This window comes from Alligator sinensis, unplaced genomic scaffold (assembly GCF_000455745.1).
Source record: "Alligator sinensis unplaced genomic scaffold, ASM45574v1 scaffold242_1, whole genome shotgun sequence".
NCBI lineage: Eukaryota > Metazoa > Chordata > Crocodylia > Alligatoridae > Alligator > Alligator sinensis.
Window position 1 is genome coordinate 397,412 of NW_005842320.1, and position 11,544 is coordinate 408,955.

Genomic DNA, 11,544 nt, shown 5'->3' on the forward strand with positions numbered 1-11,544 from the left:
TCTTTCCTGCCTATGCAGGGGGTCGGACTCAATGATCTATTGAGGTCCCTTCCGACCCTAGCATCTATGAATCTATGAAATGTGAAATGAAGTGTGCCTGAGTAGGACACCAAGCACAGCCCCCCAGGCCATACCCATCGGTCCTCAAAGGCATCCAAGGAGCCGGTGGATGCCGCCCACCTGTGCTGTGCCCAGAAACGTGCACAGACAAGTGAGACGAAAGTGGCTCTGCAGTCTCTGAGCACCTTCCCAGCCGGAGCCTCTTTTCGGGTCAAGTACAGGGCCCACTTGGCCAGGGCCAGGAGGAGATTGACCAGGAGGTCCTGGGACTTGGCAGGACCACGGATGGGGTGACCAAAAACAAAAAGGTGTGTGGGGGGGGGAATTCAGTCAGAACCTTAGGAGGAGGTTCTGGAGAGGCAGGTGGAGGGGCTGCAGCCTGGTGCACTTGAGAGTCATGTGCACTAGGGTATCCCTCTGCCCACAGAAGGGGCAGGAGACTGGGGTGTCCATGAAGCTCATCACATACATGCCCATGGTGATGGCTCCATGGAGGAGCTGCCAGCTGAGGTCTCCTGTGGCTTTTTGAAGTACAGATTCAGCCACTGGTGTGCCCCTCAGAAGCTCCTGAGAGAGATTTTGTCCCAAGTGGCACAATTTGCCCCATACCAAAGTGCATGTCTGGGCACATGCGCTGAAGCAAAAAGACCCAGCTAAAATTTGCACTGCTTCTAACTGAGCTGCTGCAAGCACCAGTGCTTGCATATGGGGACGCGCCCTATGAGATGATAAATCTGGACAGATATTTGCCATTATATCTGATAAGATGTGATAATATTTATCAGCACTCCATTTCAAATAGTTCTACTTGTAATATAGTCTTGAATGCAATAAAAAACTGACAACATTAACAATCTTTTATTTGGTATTTAAAAACTATTATAAACATGTTTTAACCATGTGTGTCAAAATCAAGTTCTGTTCAGACCTATTTCCAGTGTACTAAACTGTGCTACTTTAGGTATACTGGGTAATGTTTGCACAGGGAGCATTGAGCAAGAGGCAAAATGTTTGCCAAGATCCCTTTATTGGGTAGCAGGAACAAAATCAGTCATTTCAGAACTGCAGCACACTGTTGTTAGTGGGAGAAAGGGAGACCCAGGGCACTACCTGCTCACTATCCAATCCCATTTCCTTTTCAGTGCATTGCTCCTATCAAGCAGTTCAGTAGTATGCCCTTTGCTTCCTGGAATATAGGAGTCATGTTTCTGGGAAGCCTTTACATAAATAAATTGAGCAAAGCCAAGAGACTTCTTACTCTTCCCTTCCCCACTTCCTGTCCACATTGCAGGTGACTACAATCTGGCCCAGTATAGCCAAATTTTGTTCTCAGTTATACCTTTTTTAAATAAAAAATGGTTTGACAGTTACAGTAGTGAATACAGGTGTGTCTGTCTTTATCTTCAGCTATCTACTCACTTGATTCAGGAAAGTATCAATGGGGGCACTTGTCAAATTAATCCTGACTTTTGATGTACTTGGCCTCTGCATTTCCCACAACCTTTTTCTCCTTCCCTTCACTCCCTCATCAATCTACTGACAAACCTTAGCTGTATATATATATCCATTTGTAGACTTAGCCAAACAAGTCATCCTTGTTGAACTCAAGATTTTCTAGTACAATTTTGGTAAACTAGTAAGTGTAGTTCTTTACATTATAGATGCCCTTGGTTAGATTCATAATGGCTTAAATGAAACAGCAAAATAATAAGAAGCAACTGATTACAAGAGATCCCTTATGACAGAGTATTCCAGGAATCTCAAGGATTGGGGGTTTTTTCTTATAAAAAGAAAAGGTTTATACAATCTGTCAGGTGAGAGCTGAGATTTCTATTTTGATTAACTAATTCCCCTTCAGGAAAAGTCTTTTCAAACTATGCATACTAGTGAAAATATCTTCAAAATAGCATCATTTTTATGCACACTGATATCACTTTGAAACCAAGCTTTGTGGATTCCTGAGATATAACTTTGCCTGGTCTTTCTATAGAAGTATTTGCAACTAATAGCGTAACTATGGATATATCACAAAACATAGAAGAGCCATAGCAATATAGATGAATAAGGGTCTTTGTATATATTCAGACTGAGGGAAGAATTTCAATGGCAATAATATTTATGTATCACAAATATTTTAACTTTGGCCCTCAATTCTGGGGCCCATGCTGATCTCACTTACACTGGTATAAATCGGTTACTGAAGTCAGTGAAGTTAAATTAATGGAAAACCACTACGAGAGGGAATAAAAAAATCAGTAATAGAATATAGACAAATCAATGGTGTGGTGTTCTTACTAATAGTTGCATGGGAAAATAGGAAAGCAAACTTGGAGATTAATACAGGATGCTATTCACTTTCCACATACCGATTGAAGCTTTTTGTTCTTAAAAAATAAAACAAAAACAAAACAAAAAAAAAACCGCAAAGAGATTTAATATCCAGGCAAAGAAGTGGATAGATAGGCACAGTAGTGAAATTTACTATTAAGTATTTTTCAAAGTGGGGATTTCTCCTGGGAATGTGTAGTGAACTTCACATGGCATGTGGATAAAGGAATGGGAGGTTAGCAGAAATGAAAGGGGAAGTATAAATGGAGAAAAAAGAAGAAAAAGAGTAAGTGAAGAACAGCTCTACAATGGTCATAAACTCATAGAAGAAGGTTCCAGACTGGATTTAAGGAAAAACTTCTTTATGGTACATGGGACCAGACTCTGGAATAGAGTCCCAGTGCGGGTGGTACGGCACCTACCCTGGAGATCTTCAAAAGGAGACTGGACACACACCTTGCTGGCATTATTTGACCTCAGCAGTCTTTCCTGCCCAGAGCACGGGGGCTGGACCTAATGATCTCACAAGGTCCCTTCCAGCCCTACACTTCTGTGAATCTGTGACTCTGTGAATAGGTTGCTGGAGAGATTACACTATGGGTATAGTGATATAGAGTGATATATTTTTATTATCATAAGAGTATGCCTTAGTATAACTAACTTTAAAAGGGATATGCAATTAAAAATGTTTAAGAGCCACTGCTCTAGTCTTGTTTTATGCCAATGTAACATCACTGGCTGAAATTGACTAAATCCTGATATATACTGGAGTAAGGCTCAGTGGTTTGCTCCTGAGTCAAGCTGATTTAGGGGAAGAATGTATCCCTAGTAGTAAGTTTCTTTCTTGACTCACTCCCCAAAAACATAGAATATAAACAGTTAATATTGCTTAACACATGAGGTTCCACTTATATTTAAGGGTGCACTGAAAGAGATATTTTGGGCCAATACCGATAGCCTATTGGTAAGGAGTCATATCGGCCGATACCGATCCAATTTCCAATATGTAGCCCGGCAGCTTGAAGAGCAGTGTCTGGCAGGTAAGTATGTTGGAAGGGGAGAAGGAAGGGAAGAAGCATGGGGGTGCAGATCGAGGCCCCTGTGGTGACAGGGCAAGTGGGGCTGGGGCAGGGGCTGGGGCAGGCACTGCCTAGCCAGGGTGGGGCAAGGCACAGGATGGAGCCACGGTCCCTCTGAGGAGTGCGGGGGGTGGCTTCTGCCGCTGCGTGCACCCTGGGAGGACAAGGGAGGCATATGCCCTCAAATCTGCATGCAGGGCGGGGTGGGCTGCTGCTTTGGGGTGCAGCCAAGGCTGTGCCAGGCTCTTCCTGGCAGGGGCTGGGCTGTGCTGGGCCAGACAGGGCTGGGCTGAGTTGAGCCACCACCTCCTCCCTGCCTCCCCCAGACAAGCTGCATCTCTGTCCTGCGTCCTGTCCCGCCCCACCCTGCACTACCCTTGCTGTGCAGTGCCTGCCCCAGCCCCATTCCCTCCCTCACGATGGGATCCTTGATCTGCCCTTCCCACGCCCCTTCCTTCCCCCCTCCCCTTCCACCACAACAGGCTTACCAGCTGGACACTGCTCTCCAAGCTGCCGGGCTGTGCTCCTCACTGCACTGCAGCTGTGCCAATGCACAGGGCATTTATCAGTCACATTATCGGCCACATCAGGCAAAAAAAGCCTGTTTCTGATACAGTCTATTTTCTTTGTATCACTGCCCATCCAATATCAGACTGATGTATTGGTGCACCTCTACTTATTTTCTGTAATATTCCTATACATGGTTAGGGTCCTGCACAAAAACAAGCAAACAGCTCTTTTGGATGCGGGAGGGACAAATGGGACCGCTAAGGTGGAACAGGTGGCGGGGGAGGGCTTCTGTACTTACTAGACAATGATTCAGGATAACACTCCTTGGTAATCTTTCTAAGCAGGAAGCAAAACATCTAGGACCTTAAGAAGCGTATATAAATAGCAATACTTCCTGCAAGTATGTGTAAACATGCACTTTAGGCTAACGGTGTCTAACATGTAGCTTCTTATCCATGTATTTTAGAAGTCAGAAGGGCAAAACAGCAGGCACTACTTGAGAGGCTTGAGACCATCTCCTGTCACTGATTCTTATGCAGAGTTCCTTATTCATTTAATAAGGAATTCTAGTATGAATTGACAATAGAATATATCCCTTAGAAGATATGCAGTGTAATTTTTAGGGTTATACCTTGCCATTGATAAACAATACAAAAAGCCCATTGATGTCAAATTATGTCAGCTTGATTTCTGTATCCTGGCTGAATACTGTACTACTTCATCTTCCATGTCTAATCTGGTTTACTTACAAAAAAAATGGGAAAACTATCATGAACTTGCATAGAAGCAGAAGCAGATCATCATCATGACACCAAAATACTTAAAATATTTTAAGCATTATTGAGCATGTAGTTATTAAATATTTCATTATCTTTATTGGGTATATAAACATTAAGGGACTATGTGAGGGAGGTATTTTAAAACATTTTCATGAAATCTCAACATTTATTCCAGTGTCTATACCACATTATAGTTATGTATTTTTGAATGATGTAAATCAATTGTCCCTATATGTGCGTAATGCTGTGGCAAGATCAATGAGTCCTGAACACAAGGAGGCATCTTAGGATAGCAGCTGCAGATGTGTGTGCGCTCTGGGGGGGAAAAGCACCCTCCCCCCCCCCCCCCCAAAAAAAAGCTGTTGTTATCCTTGACAACAATTGGTAAGTCAGTAAAAAAGAAATATGATCATGTAACTCAATCCAGTATATCAATACAGTCAAAATAAATGGTCACTTTTAAAGCCTAAGATAAAATGCATGCTTTGCATTCAGAGCTTTGAAGTTTGCTTTTGATGTGACTTAATGGTTAGAATATACTTTAAAACAAAGACTTGATATTTAATGGCTACAGATAGCACTACAAATATATATCATACTGTTACAGATATGCATTGGTTTTAAGGCTGAGCGCAGGCTAATCACCCTTGCAGTATTAATTATTCTGATGGTATGAATTCACAAAAGTAGATTCAATAACATATTAAAGATAGTTATTCAATAAATCAGTTATATTTGTAGAGGAATCCAGATACTTTGTACTTAGTTTCTTGTTGATAAAATTCTACTTATGGAGATCTGTGTTCATACCAGATTATATCTGGTTGCCAGAAAATACTCTGCACTCACAACAGGCAACATGAAAATTCAAGAGGGATCCACAACGATATATTTTGTATTTTCTGTTATACATGTAAATCAACATAATCTTACATAACCTTGCATAATCTTTACTGTTGCTGTAGAGTTTAATGTCTGTGTTTCAAGAATGCCTAAAATACAAAGATGAAAATTGAAATACCTTCTCATCCCACTAGATGGTGGTGCCTTCAGGTTAGGGCTGAGATACTGCAATAGACAATGCAGGGAAACTTTTGCTACATTTTGGTTGCCATGCAGAGAGAGAGAGAGAGAGAGAGGAGAACAGCCTATATATTTATTGTCCCTCTCTGTGGATATTAACTTGACACTGTATTTAAAAATATGAATAGATATTAATGTCTTCACCAGACTGCTATAAGCATGTAGGATATTAGTCTAATAAGATACAGGATTAATCCCACTCCCCTAAGAAAAATAGGTTTGAAACAAGATTGAACCTTAATTAATACATGCTCATTGATTAAGGTACTGGCTTTGTATTTTTGCTATCCTATATCCTTAATGAAACACAAAACTGGAACAAGAGTAAAGTGGTGGATTATATGTTTAATGTAACAGATTCTGAGTTGGTTCATTAAGGATGATTCAATTAAGATTAACATGATCTTGTATGTTTATTATCATCTTTATATCATCATCTTTATATCACATCTTTCACTCTGCACAACTATGCACTTGTCTCTTAGGTAAAGATGGAGGGTAGCAGAGGCCCAGTACATTCTTCATCACATCAATTCGCCTTTAAGCCTCCCTGTTGACTTCAGTAAGGTGTTCAGGAAACAGGAGACAGTGGTAACACTGCGTGAGAGAGGACAGCAGGACTTGTCTCAATGATTTTAATTAAAATTGGAATTTTGGGACTTTCCAAGGAAAAAGGACAGAGTTTGTGAGACTGCAACGAAGACTGCAAAACTATTTTGATTTTGCTTGAATGTTTTAGGAGGCAAAAATCTTTTATGGAGAAAGTAACTTAAGAAAATGCTTAATTTGAAAAATTAACACTTTACTGAGTTAATAAATGAAGAATTCCAGTAGGACAAATGCTGGATTATGAGCTGTCATGACAGACTCTCTATTTGGCTTTGTTGCAAATTATATCAGGTTACAACAAGATCAAAGGTATTGGGAAGATTTTCAGGGATTCTGATCTTAATTATGAATACTATCCTGCCGCTCTTAAGTAAAACAAGATATTTATATAACAATATAACAGTAACTTATTATTGTTCTAAATAATGTTTAATGCACATCATCCTACTTATAGATGAGAACCTTAACCATTACAGTACAGGGTTATTCCCACAAATTTTCTTGCTCTGGCTCAGTAACTATTTAGGTACCATTTTTAATCATAAAATCATAGAAAAGCAGGACTAGAAGGGACCTCCAAAGGCCACTTAGTTCAACCCCCTGCTTTAGGCAGGATTATTACTATCCAAATATCCAATTAATGCTGTGTGATAAAATATTTTCTTTGCAGTGATTCACTTCTTTTCTATCTTCTTCCACTTTTCAACATATGTTTACCTTCCAGTATCTTTTTTATATTCTTTCCACTCCAGCCTCTCTTTCCATTCACCCCTCTCTCATCATTCTCTCTATATTCTGCTCCTTTTTTAGTTTCCAACTTTGCCACCTCCTTTTCTGTCTCCTGTTCCCTGCTGGGGAAATACACCTCAGTGTGGCTGGTACTGTGCTGAATTTTGGTGGGTCTGGAAAGAGAGAAATATGAGTTCAGCTTTTCTGTATGAGGAACATTGGACCCTTCAGCAAAATTAGATATAGATGGCAGACTCATGGTAAAAAGTCAAGCCTATTGGATTTCAGTCTTCGCTTGGTAAATTAATGGGCTTTACTAACAAGGAGACAAGGGGAAACCTTGTGAAAATGTGGAAAGATTCCTTAACACTTTTGTCCAAAGGCCCAAACAAGCAAAATCCATTCAAGTATTATTATTCATAATTGTTAGTAAGCTAAATTGCAGAATTTACTAAGAGTGCATAATCCTGTATTTGATCCCCTTAGAATACACTAATATTGCTGCCAATCACTGGAAACATCTCTAATAACTCTTTCTTTTACTTAATAGGGAATACCACATCTTTAAAACATTAGAAACAGATGTCATTGCATTACTTCACTGCTGATGTATGTAATAGAAATGACACACTAATTAATTTAATGCAGTATAAATGTACTGATTATTTATCATGGCTGACAATAAAATTATGAAAACATTCAATTACAATCAGTGGTAATTCATTATTTATTGATTCTGCATTATGCACACATTAATACAATACAGTTAATTACACAAGAGAAGGGATCATTTTTCTATTGATACTCAGGAATTTAGATTCATTAGTTTTATTTAAAATCATTTATATTTAGGTGGTAAATTTCAATCCACATTTCAATAAAACTCTCCTGAAACATCTAAAATAAATTGAATTTAGTATTCTGTACTAGTGCGCTTACAAAAATGTGGGCAGTGAAACTGACATATTATTTTCAATCTCTTTTTCTTGCACCAGCAAGCTAATATAATCATAGTTACAGCATGCAAAACCAATCAAGAAATTAAACTATAGACTAACTTTGGGGAAAAAAACCCCCATTATTATGTTCCCTCCTTTTCCAACTTGTGCTTCCAAGATAGTAACATCAACTTCACTTAGACCTTGAGTCAAGAACTCACTGAACTTTCATGGGCTTTCAATAAAGCTCTGAGTGCAGCATTTCTGTTAATGGTAGCAAGATGAATGTCTCCATCTACAGAATTCTAGACAGGTTACATATGGAGAAAAGTGGTGTTTCCAATTGCTACAACTGGGCAGAATATCCATTTTAAAACCATGTCTTCATCCCTCTTTCTGAGCCCACATGTACCTCCATCTCTTACAAGTCTGGTGTTAGCTCCTTACCAGACATGCTTATAGATATGCCATCTTCACAAATGTTGTTTAAACTGTCTTTTATACGCGTCTGTTACTGATATCTAACATGCTGATACATGATACTGAATCTGTGTAGAATGCTGTTTGTGCTAAGCAAACTAAGCTTGCATCTTTGCATTGTAACTTTTCTTGAGTCCTCTTTTTTAATGTCCTACCCCATATTTGGCCTCATGTGTCAATACCAAACTTTCCAGTCATGTAAAAAGAGATGTTTTCTTATTTTTACAAAAGACAATTAATTGTATCATTAATGTCTTCCTGTCCTTCTCCATAGGATCTTCTGCTGTGAGCTAGTGGCCACAATAAGGTCAGCTATCCATAAGTAATGAACAGGAAACTTTGGATGGGCCTTTCCATACTGAGCCTGAGATTGAGCAGGCTGTTACTCTCCTCCCTGGCATTTGAGATGAGCCCTTTCACAATTTTATCCCGGTAGTGCATATATAATAAAACAACCCCCACAAACAAACCCCCTCACCTGCTATTTTGCAATCTAGAACGTGTTGTTAATGTTTACATGCAATTAAAATTGCATGAACATTGGAATGGCTGCTAATATCAAGGAAAAATAGAATATTTTGCCTTGACGGCTGAATTTAATAAAAATATTGAATACCTAATAAAATGTAAAAATCCTTATTTTTGTTACTTTAGAAGACCTAATAGATTGTGATCACTCAGATTATACACATGTACATGGATCCCTTTCAGTCAAAGCATCTGATAAATGCAAGATTTTTTTTCATTGATAAGATATTGCAGTATGATTTTTCAGATTTAGTGTCTTTTCCTTATCTTGGGTAAAATTACAAGGAAATAATAATGTTCATTGATATAGTTGGCTCTTATAAGCTTAGTTGAGCTGGGCTGCTGCCTGGTATTAATTCTCAAACCTTGAACATTTTCTTAGCCTAAGTGCAGTTCTTTTCTCCATGGATAGTCACCTCTCAAGGGTACTGTTTTTACTACAGCCTTTATGATTTTATATTGCTTCATGCCACTCCAACTTGCAGGGTGTTGATGCGCAAGGCTTCCTCTGGCCTTGCAAAAACTCAGCCTTATTTAGAAATATGTTTAGCTTATGGAAGACATTAAAGTCAAAAAAGAAAAAAATCCTCAGAGTGGAATTTGATTGTCTCATTAATCTAAAAGCAAAAATGTCTGTATAGGGGCTAAAGGAGAAAAAACAATGAGAAATCTTTAACTATGATTTATTAAATCTTCTAATAGGAATTATGCCCAATAAATTAACCCCATATATTTTTAGTCTGAGGGCCTTTATATGTTATTTATAATATTATAGCGTGCAGAAATCCTGCCTAAGTTCATGATCCCATTGAATTAGACACTGTGCATAAATACATGGTAAGTGGCAGTCCCTGCCCTGAAGAGGCTCCAGTGTAAGGCTTGGATAGTGGAAAGTCTCATCCAGGCATTAGGCACTGTGAATAGTCTCATTGTTTCTAAAGAGTGAACAAAATTAAGCATGTTAATATGTTTTTGCAGGACTGAGAGCTAATTGCCAAGAATGACAAAAGGAAAAAGGGATACAATAAGTATGCAGAGTACTGAAAGTGACGTTTGGCAAATGCTGTGTTATTTTAATGTTAGTTGTAAATATGTTTGTGCTTGTCTCCCATTTTTGTGATGATGCATTTAAGAGGTTGCTTGACAAATTCGACTGAGTGAGAAACACAGGAGGGGTGGACTTTAAAGGAGCAACAAAGGAAAGATAAAGCTAGTGGCAGTGGAGGCTGAAGAAAGTGAAGATGAACTGGGAAAGAATGGAAGGACAGTGACAGAGGGGAGGAAAAGAGCAATAAGGCTGGGAGGAGAGGGGCAATGAGATGGCTGTCCACCAGTGAAAGTCAAGATCAAACAGCAAATCATATCTCTGAAATTAATAATCAGGCTCAGAACTGGAACAGGTCATCTGACTGTGTCCAGGGTACTGGGAAAGTGCTGCTCTGGTTGCTGATGCTGGGAAACAGCACCCGAGACTAGCTTCCTGAAGAGTTTTTGCTTCACCTTCCCTTGAGTGCCTTTGGGCAAGATTGGTACTTGGTCCCAAGCGAGGCAGCTAATTTAGTCAGGGTGGAAAAGTGGCATAAGTCCTGGTTGGACCTACGCCACTCTTCTGGTGCAGATACTGCTTGATCCCACGTCTTCCCAGCTTTTCTAGTTTTTCTCTACTTAAATTCTTGTGAAGGCTACCGTGGGAGCCAGGGCCCAGGCTCAGGGCACAGAGAGGATCAGCATTAGCCTGGGTGGACCTCCTCTGGCGCCGTGTGTCGCAGCTACTGGAAACAGTAGCCAATTACAGAGGAGCTCTCCTGAGACGAGAAGTAGCTTACCTTCTCTTCATGAGGCCCAACTTGCATTTCTTTCTCAGCGACCCCCCTTGGCTAATGCGCTTCTGGCCCCTGGAGGTTTGGCTCGGCTGTAGACGCCGAGGAGCAGCCAGTGCCGCTGCCCTCCCCTCCCTCACGGACCGGTGCGCTGCGCATCCCGAGCCAACTCCGCGGGAAGGCGGGTTTATTATTCGGCCAGAGACAGCCGTGGTCTGCCTCCCGCGAAGCTCACTGCCTCTCCCCGGGGCTGACATGACAGCCGGGTACCCGCAAGGGCCGGAGGAGCGGGGAGCCCGTGTTACCTAGGGCGCGGGGGTCGCACCTGCCTCCCTCCCTCCCTCCCTCCCGTCAAGCGCCCGGTTTCTTCCCAGCCCTCAGCGACCGACTTCTCCAACTTCTCCGCTCGGCCACAACTTTGCTCAGCACAAGAAAAGGGCGGTCTGAGGGTAGAGGGGACACCTCCCACTCGCCCCCACGAGGAGGCTGAGCCGCCGGCCCGCCTGTGCGGGGCAGCCCCACCCCGAGGCGGTGTCTCAGGTACTCGGGCCGGGGAAGCGCCCGCCCCGCGCCCGCCGCCCGGCAGCCAGTGGCACGGGGC